This window comes from Mandrillus leucophaeus, unplaced genomic scaffold, assembly GCF_000951045.1.
Source record: "Mandrillus leucophaeus isolate KB7577 unplaced genomic scaffold, Mleu.le_1.0 Scaffold285, whole genome shotgun sequence".
Taxonomy (NCBI): Eukaryota; Metazoa; Chordata; class Mammalia; order Primates; family Cercopithecidae; genus Mandrillus; species Mandrillus leucophaeus.
The window spans coordinates 1,586,049-1,607,437 of NW_012102976.1; the positions used below are offsets into that span (position 1 = coordinate 1,586,049).

Sequence of the window (21,389 nt, forward strand, 5' to 3'; positions counted from 1 at the left end):
CTTCCTTCCTTCCTTCCTTCCTTCCTTCCTTCCTTCCTTCCTTCCTTCCTTCCTTTCTCTCTCTCTCTCTCTTTCTCTCTTTCTCTCTCTCTCTTTCTTTCTTTCACGGAGTCTTGCTCTGTCACCCAGGCTAGAGTACAGTGGTATAATCTCGGCTCACTGCAACCTCCGACTCCCTGGATTGAGCCATTCTCCTGCCTCAACCTGCTGAGTAGCTGGGACTACAGGCATGCACCACCACACCCAGCTAGTTTTTGTATTTTTAGTAGAGACAGGGTTTCACTATGTTAGCCAGGATGGTCTTGATCTCCTGACCTTGTGATTCACCCTCCTCGGCATCCCAAAATTCTGGGATTACAGGTGTCAGCCACCGCACCCAGTCCAGAATCACCTCTTTAAAAAATCTTGGCAACTCATCCAAATTTAAAAGAATGTCGAGGGCCAAATGAAAATCCACCTAAGGATGCGATGACAGCTCGGGATTTGCATCTCTGTTTCTCTTTCGCATTTTCCTGCTCCATTATGCAGGGATGTGGATATTCACTGGCCTTTGGGGACTGAGCGTGGGTGAGTCTCTATGGGTAGCAAGGAAATGGCAGACTTTCTATGAAAACCAACTGAATCATGGAATGAGAGAGCTGGAAGTGACCTTAGAAAAATGTGGTCAAACCCCAGGATGTTATGCAAGAAGCACCTAAGGCTTAGAAAAGTCAAGTGACTTCTCCAAGTACAAAGACTGTATTAGTTAATAGTTGGGCTGAGTCTGCATCTAGTTGCCTAGCCAAATTTTCTTTCTTCTGTGTTCCATGAGAGTAAGAGATATGTCAGTATCCTTAATGCAATTCTTGGTGCATAGTAGGTATTCAATGAATATTTGTTGAATTAAAAACATGTACTGAGTTGCTTTCTATAATATTAGCATGTGCTATCTTTATCAGTTAGGATATGGTGTGACTACATATAACAGAAAATCCCCAAAACATTAGCTCACATACAATAAAGATTTATTTATCTGTGAAAGAAATTTGGACCTTTAGCGTGACAACAATGTTCTCATCTCCTCTGGTTCTGTTTTACAATTCTTCGTGTATGGCTTCCATCCTTAAATTTATCTTATGATACTGAAGCTATAGCCATACAGCTCAACTAAATTCCAAGATGGAAGAATGTAGAATGCATCCATGGCAAAAGGTTTTCCTGGAAGTTCCACTCGACTTCCACTTAAATCTCATAGTTTGAAACTTAGGTAAGTAGCCACATGTGGTTCCAAGGGAGGTTAGGAAAAGGAAGTTGGATACATTGTCTCCTTGAATAAATCTGGGTTTTGTTAAAGAAAGAGGATGGAATGGGTACTTAGTAGGCAAGTAGCAGTATCCGCTGGAATTTAAGAGTTAATTATTGACTGAAATGTTGTTTCCTACAATTTTGATATGCACAATAATCAAAACAGAAATATGTAAGCTTTTAAAGATATTTATCAGAAGATATTCAAACAAAAAATACTGGTTTAGTTCAGATAATATTCTGATGTTCTGGTTAAATCATTTTAGAAAACTGGTTCCGTTTTAGCTCATGGTAGTTCAGTAGGATTTTACTGGTTTTCATGGAAATCCTTTTGGATGAGTCCACAATTTAGAAAAACATAATGTTGTATTTCAGTTCCGTACTCGGTTTCAGAAATCTCTTTGAATTTTTGGTTCATAATTTGAGTCAACTCCAGTTCCTGGTTCTGATGTATCTACCCAAACCCTAGACATTTTGTAGTTATGGCTTAAAAACACAGACATGGGCCAAAGAACTGGTTTACACTGAGGCTGGAGTTTATTAATACTGCTTTTCTTATGTAGGAGCTAATAATCCTAATGGATTTGAATGACTCTAAATTTATCTCTGTGATTTGGCATGACTAAGGGTCTCACTCGTGATAGATGTGCCAAAATTAACACATTAGCCTGTTTTATACTTGTTCTATGATATAAATGCACCTAATTGAAAATGTCTGTTCTTACTCATAAGTTTTGCATTCCCATGGTTTGAGATTTCTTTTACCATGTTAGTTCTAGAACACTATTCTGGATTTTGTATGGTGTCTCAGAAAATATACTTAAAAATTAGAGGTTCAGGCCGGGCGCGGTGGCTCACGCCTGTAATCCCAGCACTTTGGGAGGCCGAGGCGGGCGGATCACAAGGTCAGGAGATCGAGACCATCCTGGCGAACATGGTGAAACCCCGTTTCTACTAAAAATACAAAAAATTAGCCGGGTGTGGTGGCGGGCGCCTGTAATCCCAGCTAACGAGAGGCTGAGGCAGGAGAATGGTGTGAACCCAGGAGGCGGAGCTTGCAGTGAGCCGAGATCATGCCACTGCACTCCAGCCTGGGTGACAGAGCCAGACTTTGTCTCAAAAAAAAAAAAAAAAAAAAAAAAAAAATTAGAGGTTCAAGTTCTAATTTTTTTTTTATGGGGGCTAAGGAGGTACCATACAATGAGAGGCTCCTTCTCCAGGGAATCTTGCTCCAGGGATCAGGAACTGGGCAAAGGTGGCTCAGCACTGCCAGATATCTGGAGTACACTACAACATTTTAACTAGAAATTGGAGATCTGAGTTCCTATGAAAAACCCTGATATGTACGTATCAGCCAGTAACTTAAAAAATTAAAATCAACAAGTGGGTCACTACTGTGCTGGCCAAACAGTACATGTCTACAGGTTCAATTATTGAGCTGCTGGTTTTCAGAGTCTGATTTCGACACTCCCTATTTTTAATATGTCCTCCCTGTCCTCTTCTATGCCTTACTTGATGATTCTGCCCTTATTCTTTTGGATAAAAATGTTGATAAAATATTTGAAAGTAGCTTCTTCCTTTTATTGATATCATAAAATTGCCTGTTATGATTCAAAATACGTTGCCTAAGATGGAAACTATATATATCTTCTCATTGTCTAGGAAAGAATAACTCAACAAGGAGATGATGGCAATGAGGCCAGGAACCCAATTCTCTGGGTATGACTGTATGCTTCTCTCATGGTCATTGGCCACCCCTGTGAGATTTATCTAGTCAAATTTGCACATGTAGCCATTGGTCATAAAGTAGAACAAGCAAGAGGCTGTAAACGATGCACTACAATCCATCTCACACTATCAACCTGGTAGAAGTCTGCATGTTTATGTGCTACTTATTTGTTTTCCAAAATGCATTCAACGAGTGGCAGCTGTGTGTGTGCTAGATCTGTGGTAGGGTGACAAGTGGAATGTAGAGTGGGTACATACCCTCCACTGTAGTTTACTTATTTATTTTCGAAACTTGGATTAAACAGAAGAAGCCCGTTGCCCTCTGGTCATAAGCTGTGAGATGGTGAGCCTAGAAGCCACCAGCAGACATAGTTCCTTCATCAGCAGAAAGATGGTGTGAGAGAATAAAGCCAACATGCTGAGAGATGCATTATCTTTCTCCTGGATACTGCAAGGGCTTCCTGACTTGTCTTCCCATTTCTACCCTTGCTCCACAGTCTACTTCCAACACAAAAACTGGAGTGATCTTTAGAAACAAAAGTCAGATGTCACCTCCTTGCTTAAAACCCTGTTTCAGGCCGCGAGTGGTGGCTCACGCCTATAATCCCAACACTTTGGGAGACCGAGGCGGGTGGATCACCTGAGGTCAGGAGTTCGAGACCGGCCTGGCCAACCTGATGAAACCCCATCTGTACTAAAAATACAAAAATTACCTGGGCATGGTGGTGGGTGCCTGTAATCCCAGCTACTTGGGAGGCCGAGGCAAGAGAAGCACTTGAACCCGGGAGGTGGAGATTGCAATGAGCCGAGATGGCGCCATTGCACTCCAGACTGGGCAACAGAGTGAGACTTGGTCTCAAAAAAAAAAAAGCTAACACCAATATACATTTTCTATGTGCCAGGCATTATTATAAGTGCTTTATGTATATTCACTGATTTAATCCTCACAACAGCTTTATGAAGTTGGTGCTATTATTATCCATTTATTAGATGAGGAAGCTGAGTCATTGAGATATTAAGTAAACTACTCAAAGTCCAACAGTTAATAAGCATGGGGCCACAATTTAAACTCAGGCGTTATGATTTCAGAGTCCACTGAAATCATAATGAAAGGTTTTCAGATGATAAAAAACCCACCTCAAATTGGTTTATGTAAAAAGTAGAACTTACTCCCTTCTATCATGGACCAGTCCCTGGGGAGACCTTGCTTCAGGCCTGGTGCTATCCAGTGTGCCGTCAGTATTTGGTGCCCTTCTCTCTCATCTCAGCCTCATTCTCAGGCAGCCTCTCTGTGTGTGGTGACCGCAGCAACGCTGGGTCCACATCATTTTCAGCTTTGAGTTTAGAAGAGAAAGAAGCTTGTGCCAATAAGTCTCAGGACTGAGTCTCAGTGATCCCAGTGGGGTGCCTGACTCATAACTGAACATTTCACCCAGGGGCCAGGATAGAATATACCGATTGGCCAGATCGTGGTCATGTGACAACCTGTTCAACTATGGGTTGGGGGATGGTGTTGATTTTGCATCACCAGAGCCATATAGGCCAAGAGTGGGTGAGGAGCTGTTCCACCAAATATAAACAGGGTGCTATTACAAGTAAAAGGATGGCCAGGCACAGTGGCACACACCTGTAATCCCAGCACTTTGGGAGAGCAAGGTGGGCAGATCACCTGAGATCAGGAGTTGGAGACCAGCCTGAACAATATGGTGAAACCCTGTCTCTACTAACAATACAAAAAAAATTAGCCAGGCATGGTAGCGGGCACCTGTAGTCCTAGCTACTCCAGAGGCTGAGGTAGGAGTATTGCTTGAACCCGAGGGGTGGAGGTTGCAGTGAGCTGAGATCATGCCACTGCACTCCAGCCTGGGTGACAGAGTGAGACTCCATTAAAAAAAAAAAAAACACTCAAAAAATCAAAAAACAAATAAGGGGGTGGATATTGGACAAGGAGAAATATTGGATGGCCACTATATGCAAGCACTGTGTTTTGTTTGTTTGCTTGTTTTTTTTGTTTGGTTTTGTTTTTGTTTTTCACAAATGAGGAACCTAGGGTTCATAAATGCTAAGTGATTTTCCCAGGACTATAGGCCTAGAGCATGGCAGGGCTGGGATTTGAATCCCAAAGCTTTTGTCTTGTCATAAGAAGACAAACTTGGCCAGGTGCAGTGGCTCACGCCTATACTCCCAGCACTTTGGGAGGCTGAGGTGGGCCAATCACCTGAGGTTGGGAGTTTGAGATCAGCCTGGCCAACATGGTGAAACCCTATCTCTACTAAAACTACAAAAATTAGCCGGGCATGGTGGCAGGTCTCTGTAATCCCAGCTACTGGGGAGGCTGAGGCATGAGAATCACATGAACCCAGGAGGCGGAGGTTGCAGTGAACTGAGATCTCACCACTGCACTGCAGCCTGGGGGACAGAGAGAGACTCCATCTCAAAAAAAAAAAAAAAAAGACAAACTGGAAATGACAGAAATGGTAGGTGTCAGGGTAGTCTTCGGGGTCCAGAGACTGCTTGGCGCTCTGTCTATTCACACCATCACTTCTTTTTCCTGCCTTTTAGCTCAACCCTGAGGGGCTCCAACTCCAGGACCCCAGAACTGGTTTTCTTTAAGAAAGGATCTGGAAGGTGACTGGGAGGTGAAGGAGTGGAGCTTCCTTAAAATGGCAGACTCAGAGACCTAGAGGAGCCTTGCTTCTGTAGTCTAATTGGACTAATTTTAGGGTGTTCATTAGCCTCTGGCAATTATTTTTCACTCCAGAAATTCCCCAGTTTTATTTACACAGAGTGATTTAGCCTTTTCACAGACAGAATCATTTCCCTATATTTGGTTCTGTTTGAAAAAAACCTCCAGTCCCCAAAGCCTTCCAAAACGCTGGGCCGGAAGCTGAGCCCGGGGTCAAGTATCTGTAACTTCAGAGGCAAGGAAGGTCTGGGGGCTAAAAGTCAGATAGGCAACAATTTTAAGCAGTTTAGGCCAATGCTCACTTGTTTCTTTCTCTTCTTTCCTTCCTCCCTCCATCCTTCCTTTACCTCCTTTCTTTCTGCTTAAAACCCCTCTGTTCTTAATGTGGTTGGCTTATACTCCTTAACAGATACTAAGCATCTATTAGAAGTCAAACATTTTGGGAAGAGTTTAAGAGAGGCTATGTTCTCAGTAAGATATCTAAATTTATCTTCACAAAGTTCAGCATAGACTGAGGATATTGAGTTTGTGCTATTTGGTAGAAGCTCCAAGGGCAGCACCTCTTGCCAAGAACACAACCGGGGCATAGCCAGCTCCATTCCAATTAGGAAGTTCAGGCAGCTGCTGTGAGCACCAATGATATCCATATCTTGATCAGTACCTTATGCTTGGCTTAGCATAGTGAGTGTCAGAAAGGCGTTTTATTAATTCAAGTAGTAGCTAGTAGCCTGCATAGTGAATGTGGGCTCTCAACTGGGTGAAATAGAAGATATTTGAGATGCGTAGATGGGGATAAAATACTTCAGAACCACTCACATAAATAGGGTAGAGAAATCTAGGAAGGCCTGTTGCCTGTACCCTCAGAGAAGGCATCAGAGACTTGATCCCTAACTGGTTCTACATCCAGCCACTGGTTAGAAGGATGTCTGGTTGCCCAATGCCACATATGAGGGTAACAGAGTTTTGTTTCTGGAATGTTGTCATATCTGTCTCACATAAACTTTTCATATAAGACAGTGGCCAAAACACTTCAAAGGGTAGAGAGCTTGGGTTTCACGGTCCTTAAAGAACAGGCTTTATAAACTGTCTTTCATTTACTAGTTAATAAGTTCTTTTTCAGTGAATGTTCATATATGTGGCAGAATTTGATTTGAGATTTCCCATCAATGTCATGGGACAGGGAGGGTGTGGGAAGCAGATAAACCTCACCCACCTCTAACCTCACTCACCTCCAACAGCTTCTTCAGTGACTACTGTTTCCACCAAACAGAACCAAAATTGTATATAATCAGATTGGCTTAAGTCTGTTTGCAATAACTCCTTCCATTCAGAGAATTTGCATTTTAGCTAGAAAGATGAATCTATTAGTCCATTTTCACACTGAAGATGGGCTACCCAAGATTGGGTAATTTATAACTTGAAGATACTACGCAAGATTGGGTAATTGATAAACAAAGGAGGTTTAATTGACTCACAGTTCTGCATGGCTGGAAAGGCCTTAGAAAACTTATAATCATGGCCGAAAGGGAGACAGGCACCTTCTTCACAAGGCAGCAGGAGAGACAGCGAGCAAGAGCAGGGAAAACTGCCTTATAAAACCATAAGATCTCGTGAGAACTCACTCATTGTCACAAGGACCCTCATGATCCAATCACCTTTCACCAAGTTCCTCCCTCGACATGTGGAGGTTGTGGGGGTTACAGTTTGAGATGAGATTTGGGTGGGGACACAGAGCCAAACCATATCAGTGAACAATTAGGGGAAAACCACACTTCAAACAAGGATGCCCATATAGCATACAATGTACAAGCAAGAATAGGAGGACTTCAGAAAGGGCAGAAAACAGTTGGTCAGATTTTCCTTCCTTTACTTTTGTGAGCTTGAGGTATTGTTTATATAACATAAAATTCACCAATATCATGTGCACAATTTGATGAGCTTTGACAAATGTAGGCATTTGTGAACCACCATCACAATCAAGATGTAGAACATGTCTATCACTCCCACACAGTTCTTCCTTCCTAATTTTAGTCAATCTCCTACTCCCACCTCTTAGACCCTGACAACCACTGATGTGGTTCCGTCACCCTAGTTTTATCTTTTAGAAAAAATTTCACAGAAATGAATCATACAGTTTGTAGCTTTTGAGTCTGGCTTCTTGCACTTGGCATAATGCATTTGAGATTTGTCCATGTTTCAGCATATGTCAGTAGTTCATTCCTTTTTATTGCTGAGTAGTATTCTGTTGTATGGATGTACCACAATTTGTTTATCACTTCACCAGCTGAGGTCAGAAGTTCAAGACCAGCCTGGCCAACATGGTGAAACCCCGTCTCTACTAACAATACAAAACATTAACTGGGCATGGTGGTGGGTGCCTGTAGTCCCAGCTACTCAGGAGGTTGAGGCAGGAGAATCACTTGAACCTGGGAGGCAAGGGTTGCAGTGAGCCGAGATTGCACCATTGCACTCCAGCCTGGGCAACAAGAGTGAAACTTTATCAAGAAAGAAAGAAACAGAGAGAGAGAGAGAGAGTCATATTGTTTGTTTGTTTGTTTATTTATTTATTTATTGAGACAGGATCTTCCTCTGTTGCCCAGGCTGGATGGAAGTGGCACCATCATAGCTCACTACAGCCTTGACCTTTTGTGTTCAAGCAATCCTCCCATCTCTGCCTCCCAAGTAACTGGGACTACAGGTATGCACCACCATGCCCAGCTAATTAAAACAAATTTTTTTTTAGAGACAGGGTCTTACTATGTTGCCCAGGCTGGTCTCAAACTCCTGGGCTCACGGGATCCTCCCACCTCAGACTCCCAAAGTGCTGGGATTACAAGCATGAGCCACCTTGCCTAGCCATATTATTTTTTTAAAGTGTCTGTACTCCCACCAGCAAAATATGAGAATTCCACTTACTCCACATCCTCATCAGTGTTTGATATTGTCAGTCTTTTAAATTTTAACCATTCCAATGTGTGTATACACAGTGGTGTTTCACTATGGCTTTAATTTGCATTTCTCTATTGAATAATCACGTTGAACATCTTTGCATGTGCTTATTTTTCATTTATATATCTTTTATAAAGTATGTATTCATTTTTTTTGCCCATTTTTTCTTATAGAGTTATAAGAGTTTTTTTTGTTTTTGTTTTTGTTTTGTTTTGCTTTGTTTTTTGAGATGGAGTTTTGTTCTTGTTGCCCAGGCTGGAGTACAATGGTGTGATCTCGGCTCACTGCAACCTCTGCCTCCTGCGTTCAAGCGATTCTTCTGCCTCAGCCTCCTGAGTAGCTGGGGTTACAGGCATGCATCACCACGCCTGGCTAATTTTCTATTGTTAGTAGAGACAGGGTTTCTCCATGTTGGTCAGGCTGGTCTCAAACTCCTGACCTCAGGTGATCTGCCTGCCTCGGCCTCCCAAAGTGCTGGGATTACAGGCGTGAGTCACCAAGCCCAGCAAGAGTTTTTGATGTATTGTGCACACAGATCTTTTACCAGATGTTTGTTTTGCAAATATTTTCTCCTGGTCTCTGGCTTTCCTTATTGATTCCTTAACTGTCTTTTCTCATTCATTTTGTTTCTGAACTGTGTCTTTTCAAGAGTAAAATTTTAAGTTGTGATGAAGTTCAATTCATTGATTTTTTTGTGTGCCCTATTTTAAAGAAATCTTTGCCAACGCAAGGCTACTAAGATTTTCTCCTATGTTTTCTACTGTTTGTTTTATAGTTTTATCTCTTATGTGTAGGTTTATGATTCAATTTATTTTACTTTTTTGTAGATACTATGAGGTAGAGATTGAGATTTTCTTTTGCCCATGCCTATTTGATTCTCCCAGCTCCATTGTGACATTGTTGGATGTCTAGTTTTTACTCCATTGAAATGCCTGGGCAGCTTTGTAAAAGCCAATTTGCCATATACATATAAATTTTTTCTTGACTTTCTATTTTGTTCTGATACCATCACTGCCTTTTCTACTATAGCTTTATAACAAGTCTTGAAATCAGATAGTATAATCTACCTTTGTTCTTCCTTTTCTTTAAAGCTGAGATTTAAAGTATAGGAATTTAATTTGATCCTGTATCTGGAATGAAATGAAATTGGTCCAGATTCCACCTTGAATACTTGCTGGCTGGGAGATCTTAGCCAAGTCACATGTTTTACCTGAGTCTCACAATACTTCATGGGCTTGTGAAGATTAAATGAATGATTGAAAGTTTAAAACATGGGCTGGGCATGGTGGCTCATGTCTGTAATCTCAGCACTTTGGGAGCCCGAGGTGGGTGGATCACTTGAGGTTAGGAGTTTGAGACCAGTCTGACCAACATGGTGAAATCCTGTCTCTACTAAAAATACCAAAATTAGCCAGGCAGGTGCATACTTGTTATCCCAGCTACTTGGGAGGCTGAGGCAGGAGAATTTCTTGAACCTAGGAGGCAGTGGTTACTGTGAGCTGAGATTGTGCCACTGCACTCCAGCCTGGGCGACAGAGCAAGACTCCGTCTCAATAAAAAAAATAAAAAGAGAGTTTTTAAAATGTACTTTTAAAATGGTAAAGAGAGAGGCACATATCCCCAGATATGTTGTTATGGTCCTGGGAGTGGTTATTCTATAGACAACCCAAATAATAGTGCCTCCTTTCTTGCAGTGTTACAAAAATGTTAGCTGCCCATACTTACTGTACTTTCCCTACCGGGCCCTCCTGCAGAAGAATGAGAAATCCTTATCCCTTGACACTCTTGGCCATGTGACTTGCTTGGGCCAATCAGTTGTGAGTGGAAGTGACATGTCCTCTTCTAAGCAGAAGCTGTAAGAGTCATCATGTGTCCTTCACTTTTTCTTTTCTTCCTCTCTGTTAGATTGCCCCAAACCCCCATTTTTCTGGATACTGTTCCTTGTTCACTTCCCTCTCCTTTATATCCATGGGTCCCTCAAGAGCAGCCATGTGCTTCCATGACCCTGCCACCCTGGTCTGAGATGGGCACCTGAGGGTTTGGGGGCAACGATCTGTCCCCCACAATTTTTAGACTGGAGTACAGCTAGTCAGGTCAATCTTTCTTCAGTGGTTGAAGCTATAAGCTGTACAGTTTGTGGCATTGCTTTCCGCCTTGTGAGTTATAATGGAAATCTCTCATGTGTGGCTGCCCAAATCTTGTAAATATTTCCACATTTCAATAGTGCCATGTTTCATGAATCTTGTCACCTCCAGGTAGGTTCTAAAAACCGTAAACCAACTAGCCAACCTACAATTCCCAGCTTCCATTGCAGCAAGAGAGTAGAATCATTGTCTAGGTTCTCCTAACCAGATAATCCTGTGTGGAATTTTGATTTGCAAATACGTGAGAAAGCAGTTTGGGTGAGTGGCTAGGGAATTGGTATCAGGTCCTTATTAGGTTAGTTCTTTAGCAGGGTTCTGGGAATTGTTCTAAGAAGACCAGCCTAAAAGCTGTTTCTCCACACTCTCAATGATTCTGTGAGCTAATCCAAGGTAGTTTTCAAAATACTTCACAAGTGGCACAGCCTGGGCCCTGCTGTACCTGACAGGGTGCTGTGACCAGGCAGAAGGGAAATGGCTGTAAACAGCCAGTAGGACCGTGCAGGTGTACACAAGCTGATTGTCAGTCCGAGGGCAAATAATGTCCTTTCAAAAATCCTTTTCTTCTTAAGCCATGTAGATTTTATTGCCTACAGCCCAGAACCAGTTCTTAATGAGAGAGAAATGTAAGTTCAGTTCTCAGAAAGTGGTAGGGAAAAGGTGCAGAGTCCATCCCAAGGGGGCCAAAGCCCTGATTTCTGTCATTCCCAAGGCTCAGCTGCATCTCTGTTTGTCCATAGCTTGACTTTTTTTCTTTTTTAAAGACAGAGTCTGACTTTGTCACCCAGGCCGGAGTGCAATGGCACTATCTTGGCTTAATGCAACCTCCCAGGCTTAAGTCATCCTCCCAATCTCAGCCTCCTGAGTAGCTAGGATTACAGGTGCATGCCACCACTCCCAGCTAATTTTTGTATTTTTTTGCAGAGATGGGGTTTTGCCATGTTGCCCAGGCTGGTCTTGAACTCTTGGGCTCAAAACAATTTGTCCGCCTCAGCCTCCCAAAATGCTGAGGTTACAGACATGAGCCACCATGCACATTCCCACCTTTCTTTCTTTAAAAAGATGGAACATTAATAAATTAGATAAGAAAAATGAGAGTAGGGGCTGAGAAACTTCGGTTAAACAATGATTTATTTAATAAAGGAGCAGCACACATCAGAGAAGCTCTTCAATTCTGCTTAGAGGCGGACCCTGAAGGAGGGATTTGACTGCAAGTAAATTATTTAGGAAATGATTCTAGGAAACAACTGTAAGAGAGGGAGGAAGTGAGATGGAAAGGGAAGGCAGCCAGTGAAATATGCTTTATCAAGCAGGTTACCAAAATGTGGAAGTGGAGCTTAATCTCACTTGGGAACTTTGGAGGGTTGTAGAAAACACACCCATATATACTACCCAAGAGGTGAGGGAGCTGGGATATTTATACAGCAGCCCGGTCAGTCACTGGTTGAGGGCAGCTGGATGGTGGTATGTTGGGTCATTATCTGGCAGAGTGGGTCCAGTAGGCAGAGAAAGCCCTTAGGCGAAGAGAGACAGGTTGGCAGTTGGAAGTTGGGCAGCTGCCCTGAGATGGTAACAGAGAGGGGAAATGGGTGTGGCATGGACAGCTTCTGCAAGATCTTGCTAGAATTTTCCCTGAATGCACATCTGTGTGAGGCACCACTTCCATAATAAAAATGTCACATAGTAGTGACATGTTTGTGCTAAGGTAGATTCAAATTTATTTCGGGTTTAAGATCAATGGGAACATTAAAAAAAAATGAATTGCTCGTATAATTATTGCTTGAAAGTCCATCTCTTCTGTTTGACTGTAAGCTTTCTGAGGGCAGAGCCTGTGTCTTTATTTGCTCACTGTTTTATCCCTGGGCTTTAGCATGGTGCCTGACACATAGCAGAAATTCAATAATTTTTTATTAAATGAATTTGGCATAATTAGACAATGTGGGGTATTGCTAGATATTAAAATTCAAAAAAAATCTGAATGTGTACAACATAAAAAACAAAAACCCCAATGATTTATCTTTATAGCTCCAAAATGTCATTATTAGCTTAAGAATACATTATTGTGTCACAAGCAAGTTGATTTGCTTGTAAAATTATTAATTGGTACATTTAGAGGGCTACAGACCTTGTAAAACATTGGAGGAGGTTTTTTTGTTTTTTTTTTTTTTCCTTCTTAACTCAAAAAAGTCTAAGGAGGGAGAAAGAAAAAGCTGATTTTTCAGCTGTTTGTTTTCTTTTTCCTCCCAACACTCTTGAGGTTTCTACGTGCTGTTAAAACAGGGCCAAGAGTCCCTGGCTTGGATTCTGTCTTTCCTTGGGGGCAGAAGTTTCCCTCTCAGGCCTCCGGGGTCTTTCCAGTCTGCAGTCTTCAAATACAGGCTGACCAACCCAGAGATGAAATTTTTTGTTGACTAACTCCACATATGTTCTTTCGTGGAGGGATATTTTTGAAAGAAAGGCTGCACAGTTTCCATTTGCAAGAGAGGAGTATATTTTCAGAAGCTTCTATGGGAGGGAGACTGACCTTTGCACTAACACAGAGAGTCTTCAATCTGGGATTTTATGGGGAACCTCATCTATTTTCTTTCTTCTCCTTTCCTGCTGGAGCTAGTTTCCTCTGTTCTCTGGTTAAACATTTTTATTGGATGGATTTTACAATGGGGAGGAACACATACTTTTTTGTTGAAAGACCATCTCCAGCTAATGGAATCTAATCGGGCCAAGGGAATACAATTTGGGAATTCAATTTCCTCAAACTGAGTCGACACTTTACTACTCCTGTTTCATGCACTTTGAAATGTGGCGTGTTCATGTTTGAAGCCACAGAGAGAGTTGAGCTCATTCTTAAGTGAGGTGTTCTAGGCAAGAAAAAGCTGTAACTAATATTAAAATCGTCAACTGTAAATGCCCCTTCTACCCCAACAAAAGACAACAGTATGTGAACTAAACCCCTCCCTTCTATGGATGTTGCAGAGAAACCCCCTGTTGTCCTTTGGGAACAATGGTTGGAATGAGTATGTAATGAGTGGGGGTGAGGAGAAGGGTTTGAAATTTAAAAAAAAATGTTTCATGTGGTAGATCAGAAGCTGACCAATAAAATATTGCAACATTTATACCAAGGAACCCTATGGTTATGGTTGCAACTATACATAATTATATCTTATTTTCATTTCATTTATTTTTAAAGAGCTTAGAGTTTTCTCTTTCAGCTAAAAACAGTATAGGGCATTTCACTGATGATTGGGAGAGGGAGGGTGGAAGTGTGGTAATAGATTCACCTTGTTAGTGTGCACTTGGGATATATGCTTTGGTCCATGACAGCTGAGCATAGAACAACCCTCATTCAGGAACAAATATTGTCTAAAGATTTTGTCTAAGCTGTGTACCCCCTGGTTATTTACAGAGAAACACAATAATTTCTAGAAAACTGAATGTGTAAACAAAAATTAAAATCCAGCCCCAAGAAAGGAAGAGCATCTTCTTTAGTCTGTCTATGTAGGCCCTCCCCAGTGGAACTTCAAATTCCTTTCCCAATACTATTTACCACTCTCCCCACTCAGAAAACCTTTTCTCAAGCAAACTTGCCCACACCTCCACTCACGTATTCATGGAGAAATACTCCTAGTCTTGAGCGTTAGAATGCTATTGTGTGAATGTTGCATTTTGATTTATTAATAGGACATTTGAATCCATCTTTACTCTCAGTAATTCAGCATATTTCTAATTTTATACGCCAGTTTATAGTTGTTCTCATTAAAGAGCTGTGGAACAGCCTGACTTTAAAAGGAAAGTAATGGAAATAGAGAAAGGAGAAATAAGGGTGACTGGGCAGAGACAATATCCGTTCTTTCATTTTCATATAGAAATAGAATTTTCAGCTGAGCATAGGGCTGCCCAGCTAAGATGACAGGAAGGCCAATCTGCCTTGCAGCTAGGACCAAGTTTTGGCCAATGGGATGAGCAGAAGTGATGTGTGCAGCTTCTAGGTCATGCCTTTAAGGGGAGGACACTTCTGCTGAACTTCCCCTATCACCTACTGCCAGTGACAGAGATGTGGACATCATCATGAGACATCCTAGACCATGCAGATAAGGACTATGCCCGTGGATGGCAGATCAACAACATAGAAAGCACCTGAGTCTCAATGCTGGGCACCACTGTGTCAGCCCTAGATATACCCAGACTATTACATAAAAGGGAAATTACATTCTCCCGTGTCTAAACTACAGTTGTTTTAGATCTCTTTTGGAGGAGCCAAGCCTGTGTCTGACACTGAAGAATTTTATTACATTCTTCAGCCCTGGAGAATTTCATTAAAGAGACCTCCTTGCAAAGTTGGTAAACTCCAGACATTTTGCTTTGCTTATCCAGGCAGGTCAAGTCCAAAGTGCATTTTTCCAAATGCTGCTTCTCCTCTTTCTGCCTAGGAGTACTCTTTTCAGTGTGCTTGGGGTGGGGGTGCTGAACTGAACCCTGAACTTAGGAAGTTAAGCTATCTCTGTGGGAGTCACAGGTGCTGGATGACAGCAGGATAAGCAAGCTACTAGAAAGAGAGACACAAGAGAGTTCCTAAGCCGAAAGGACTTGAGCGTAGCCTTCAAGGAAACAGATGCATCTGAAGACAGAGTGGCCCTTGAAGCAAGACTGGTCGGCTGCAAAACAAGAGAAACGGTGATGGTGTCATCCTTGCTTTGCAGGAGGAGTACTCTCACTGAGCTCTCTTAGAGTATTTCTGGCCTCAGTAGCACTGCAGGAATGGAAAGGAAAGGGTTTGTCAAGACAGCTCTGTGTGAGCAAGCTGCAGCAGGCTCTTCTCAGGCCGAGGCCATTAAACTTTGATTCACTGAATCACCTTTGCTCTGATGTCTCATTCACCAAGCCCTCTTCTGCTGCAATTTGGTTTCACACATGGATCTCCTACAATGAAAGTGCTAATCATAGAGACTTTGAGCCTTTCTGGTCTTTGTGATGTGGATGGCTCATGGCAAATAAATTAAGTAGCTGCAGGTCAGGATTTGGCTTCCCAAGTTGCTGGCATGAAGAGTGAACAATGCAGATCTTACTGCAGGTGATTTGGGCCCAGGTAGAGTTACGTTTCTCTTTGTACCATAATGTATTTGCATTCTGGTGTCTGCCTAAGGCTTGGCTCCTTTTCTGTAGAATGAGACCATTTTTCAGCCTTGATAAACCCCTCAGGGAGCCTCTGGGACCACTTAATACTTTAAAAATCCACCATGGGATCTTGCCCTTGTCTACCAGTTTTCCCTTGGACCAATGCCTGGCAGTTTTTTATGTTTGATGAGTGAGACACTAGATGGACAAGTTCACCCCGTGCCTATTCCCTGAGTTACATTCAGCTCTAGGACACTTGCCCTTACCCCGTGCCTTTTTCTTCCACTGAAAAGAGCATACGAGAATGTAAGGAGGCTTTCTATCCAGGGAAGAAAGCCTAGGATCCTCTCTAGGCAGTAATGAGAAAGGTTAACTTTTGCAAAGCAACATATTCCTTCTGCCATGCTTAACCTTGATGGGGTCACATTCTAGTGTGGGGAGGCTGCAGTTGTAAAGTGGGGGACTCCCTTCTACCCTGGTTTGCTCTCTGTCTCTGCTGAGAGCCAGGGATATTGCTAGATTTGGCAAAGAATAATGTTCTGGCTCTTTATGAGTGTATGCTAAAGTATTCAGTCTTTTTTCTATATGGGTTCATTTTACTTTGAGACAAAAATCTTAGCATTTGCCCTTGATTTTTTACCCTAATTTGCAATTTTAATATTATTTGTGATTAATTTTTTAAAAAGCTTTTCATTTTCTAGTCTAAATTAAATATAGTCTTTTATTTTGGAGAATAGAAAGCTATGTATTTTCAGCTTGAAATATATTAGAATGATGAGTTGGGAAATAGTTTTGTTTAATGGAAAGAGCACGTGTTCTAGTGTCAGATTTTCAGCGGTGTTTGCAATATAGCATATAATCTTTCTGAGCCTTGATTTCTTCATCTTTTAGTTAAAAGGGGAATTTTGCACGGTTGTTGGGATAATTAGATACTGTTTGTAAAGCACCAGCCAGGGCCTGGGACGGAGGACAGTAACAGAGGATGCCCTTTATCTTTTATCTTTCTGTACAGTGGGTGTGCCCCAGAGCAATGCGAGGATCAACTATAGATGCCCGGAATATCCTAAATTGTCAGGGACACCCCTTTGAAGGTGACTCCATAGGCTTTCTAGGCTGAGTTTGGGAGTTTCTGGTAGTGGTGGCAGAAATGGGGTTGGAGGAACAGTGTGTGTGTGTGTGTGTGTGTGTGTGTGTGTGTGTGTGTTTGCGTGTGTGTGTGTATCAGAGAGAGAAAGAGAAACTGCCTAATTTTAGGGATTTCAAGAGAAGGAGCTGTTTTAGCTTGATCTTATACAACATCCCTGTGATATTAGAAACTTGGGGCCGGGCACGGTGGCTCACACCTGTAATCCTAGCACGTTGGGAGGCTGAGGCGGGTGGATCACCTGAGGTCGGGAGTTCGAGACCAGCCTGACCAACATGGAGAAACTGTGTCTCTACTAAAAATACAAAATTAGCCGGGTGTGGTGGCGCATGCCTGTAATCCCAGCTACTTGGGAGGCTGAGGCAGGAGAATCGCTTGAACCGGGGAGGAGGAGGATGTGGTGAGCCAAGATGACGCCATTGCACTCCAGCCTGGGCAACAAGAGCAAAACTCCATCTCAAACACCCCCCCCCCAAAAAAACCCAAAAAAACAAACAAAAACAAACAAAAAACACTTGGGTTCTGTGGTCCATTTTCTGTAGCTGAAGAAACGAAAAAAGAAACTTGGGTTCTGTGAAGATAAATCAGCCCAGCACTGGGTGCTGTTAACAGGAAGGGAGTGGGATCAACTGGCCAGTCACAGGTGAATGGGGAGAGGCAGGAGAACGACCACCTATGCCAACAATGGGAGAGGCTCTGGAAGGTCCCCATGCCCCTCCATGTTCCTAAATGTTTCTTCTCTTGTGTACTAATCTGAAATACCTGAAACACTGCAAGTTATTTTTTTTCCCTCTCTCTGGAATCCTTGTTTCTTTCTTTTTGTGCTCCCTGTAACTACACACCCAGGTAGCTCCTTTTGAAACCGTGCTGTGTCTGGGACTAGTTTGGAGAAATCTGGACAACTGCGTATGACCTTATTTAAGTCACTTTGTCTTTCTGAGCCTCTTAAAATTAGGCACTTATTTAACCTCTGCCAGAACCAACCAGATCCACAATTCTAAATTAAAAGATTGTTACCCACAGAGTTGGCTTCTGGAGCGGACATCTTCAACTATCCTAGGGAACTGTGGGTGGGTAAGGGTTGCATGGGATGCTGAAGACAAACTTGAGTCACTTCTCAGGCAGGCCCCAGCCTCACTGTGGATGCCTTTAAGGCAGCAGTCCCCAACCTTTTTGGCATCAGGGACTGGTTTTGTGGAAGACAATTTTTCTGTAGATGGGAAAATGGGGATGGTTTCAGGATGAAACTGTTCCACCTCAGATCATCAGGCATTAGATTCTCATAAGGACCATGCAACCTAGATCCCTTGCATGCGCAGTTCACAACAGTGTTCTTGCTCCTGAGAGAATATAATACCACCGCTGATGTGACAGGAGGTGGAGCTCCGGCAGTAATGCTCGCTTGCCCGCTGCTCACCTCCTGCTGTGTGGTCCAGTTTCTAACAGGCCATGAACCAGTACAGGTCTCTGGCCCATGGGTTGGGCATCCTTGCTTTAAGGGAAAGGTACAAAGGGAGTTTCCCACAGTTTGAGAAGGTGTCCTGTCAATTTTAGACTCAAGTTGGTTAAAGCAAAGCCATCATCCTTGGGATTGTCCTATGAGTCCTGACAAACTGTAGGACACAAGGAGATGACAGAAGTGATAAAGACAACTTTTGTCTCTCCACTAGTTTTAGGCATTGTGGGAAATGGAGCAAGGAGTTCGGTTTTGAGGCCCACGCCTACCACTAATTAGCTCAGTGGACCTGACATCTCTGGACTTTACTTTCTTCCTCTGTTAAGTGGGGGAAAATCGTACTTGACTTGTTGTAGTTGAGGGGAGATCATGTGCTATGGACTGAGTTGTGTCCTGCCACACCCCAAATTCCTACGTTAAAACCTAACCCCTAGTGTGCTGGTGTTTGGAGATGGGATAGAGTTAGGGATATATCTTTTGGGATATAATTAGGTTTAGATGAAGTCATGAAGGTGGGACACTCATGATGGGATTAGTGCCCTCACCAGAAGAGGCATCATAGAACATGCTCTTGCTTTCTTTCTATCTCTTTGTGTGTGTGTGTGTGTGTGTGTGTGTGTGTGTGTGTGTGTGTGTGTTTTATGTGAGGCTGTAATGGGAAGGCGGCCATCTGCAAGCCAGGAAAAGAGCCCTCCCCAGGAATAGAACCTACCAGCCCCTTGATCTTGGACTTTCCCCTAGACTCCAGAGCTATGAAATCAATGTCTGCTGTTTAAGCCACCCAGTCCATGGCATTTGTTATGGCACCCCGAGCAGACCAAGACATTGTGTTCCCTCCCTCACTCACTCATTGGTCTCATATCTTTTGAGCACTGCTTATTGTGTTCTGAGCATTGTTCTCAGAAGTGAGGATACAATGATGAACAAAATAGACCAGGCTCTCACATCCCTACAGTTCAGTGGGGGAAGAAAGACAGAAAACTAAAGAAATGAGATAATTTTGGATTGTGATAATAGCCTTGAAGATACTGTGGACATAATAGTAGGTGAAAATAGTTTGCAATCAGTGAATATTTGCGGCGCTCCCACCCACAGCTGCTTCTGATCACTGTCCGTGCTATGTTGCCAGCTTTGGAAATGTCTTCTTCACCTTTGTCCTGAATCACAGGAACAGTGTAGGGCGTGCCACAGGGATGGCACTTCTTGTTTTCTGGGACAACTCTATCCTTCTGTGGCCCCATCACTGAAATCCCTCCCCTACATCTTGTCCCCTGTCAGGCAGCACATCGCTCCAACACTCTTGGAGTTGGGATGCAGAACCTGTATTTTGGGTTCTTCTTAGAGGTGATGGGCTGTTGTCATAGCAACTGCTTCCTAGCCTTAACCGTCAGCCTCAGTGGAGGTTTCTCCTCAGCTTTTCAGACGTAAGCAATGCTTTCTCCTCAAATGCCAGAGCTTATCTAACTCCCCTGCCTCTAGCCTGCAAGCTGGAGAGACTCTTGACTTTCAAGGAAGTCTGGCTTTTACAGGTTTCAAGCCTTTATAAGAAAACAAAAGCAAGAGCAAGTCCAAAAGGGGTCTCCCTGCCTGGATGACAGAGGTGCTGGCTGAGGCCTAGGTAAGAAGCTCTTCTTCACCTCTTGCCCCTCACTGATCTTTCCAGACCCCTGGGGAGGCTTATGCAGGGGGCTCTGGAGGCAATTTCCCCATCCATTTTGGGTCGTGTTAGTTTTCAGATTTCTCTGCTGTTTGGATCCTGATGTTAGATTCAAAGGCCAGATTTATAAGGTCAGGAGAATCAAAGATGGCCAGTGACTCACACACTTTCATGTTTCTCAGCCCTGGCCTGTTGGCAGTTTCTGGACCCACTTGTAACCACTTTCCTGGAGCCAGTGCAGGTAAAGGAAAGGAGTTTAGCAAACAGGGAAGGGGTGGGCGGCCTGCCTGAACTTGAACCTGAGCCTGGGCCTGTGATGTGGTCAGGCTAGTGCGCCCCACCAGCCCTGGGCAGACGCCGGGCCAGGACACACACCACTTGGTGCCCGCTGGCGCCTGGGAGAGCTCCTGGGTCCCCTGCAGGGTGGGGCTGGCTGGGTCATCTGCTCCCAGTGCTGCCGTGATGTGGGAGCAGCCAGGGAGAGAAACGGCAGGGCGTGTTGGTGAGGCTCCTGTAAACGTGCACTTGGCTGTGTGCCTTCAGTGCTGGCAGGCATGGGCTTCTGTTCTGGCTTTTCAGAGATCTTTAGGAGAAGAGAGTTACATTCGCTTCTGTAACCCTCCCTCTCAAATCTTCAAACTATGGGTCATGACCCAGAGTGGGGCAAAAACTGATTCAGTGGATTACACACAACATGGAAAAACAAGGAGAAAGAGAAGATATTAATCTTAATTTTTTAGGCACAGTAATGGCAGTGTGGCTGTGTAAGAGAATGTCATTGTTCTCGGGAGATACACGATGAACTATTTTGGTGTTGAATGTCATGAAGTTTGTAATTACTTTCAAACAGTTCAACCAAAAATGTCTGTGTGTGTGTGTGTGTGCATGTGCGTGTGTGCATGTGTGTGTGTGTGTGCCTGTATTGAGAGGAAGGTAGAGTAATATGGTACACTGTTGACTATTGGTAGGCCTAGGTCAATGGTTCTCAGGTTCTCAATGGACTGCGGGTGATTTGAACCCTCAGAAAACAATGGCAATGTCTCAGGACATTTTTGGTTGTAATATCTGGGTGTGTGTATGGGGTACTAATGGCATCTAGTGGGTAAAGGCCAAGCATAGCCCTAAATATCCTACAATGCACAGATGGCCCCCCACAGCAGAGTTATCCAGCCCAGAATGTCAATAGTGCTGATGTTGAGAAACTCTGCTCTAGGTGAAAAACGTTTTTGTAT

At 43.2% G+C, this 21,389-nt stretch overlaps 1 pseudogene; it reads right to left on the minus strand.

Moving 5' to 3' along the window:
• Positions 1-19,741, minus strand: part of LOC105543553 — a 44,206-nt pseudogene extending 24,465 nt beyond the window's left edge.
• Positions 19,742-21,389: the final 1,648 nt, after the last annotated feature.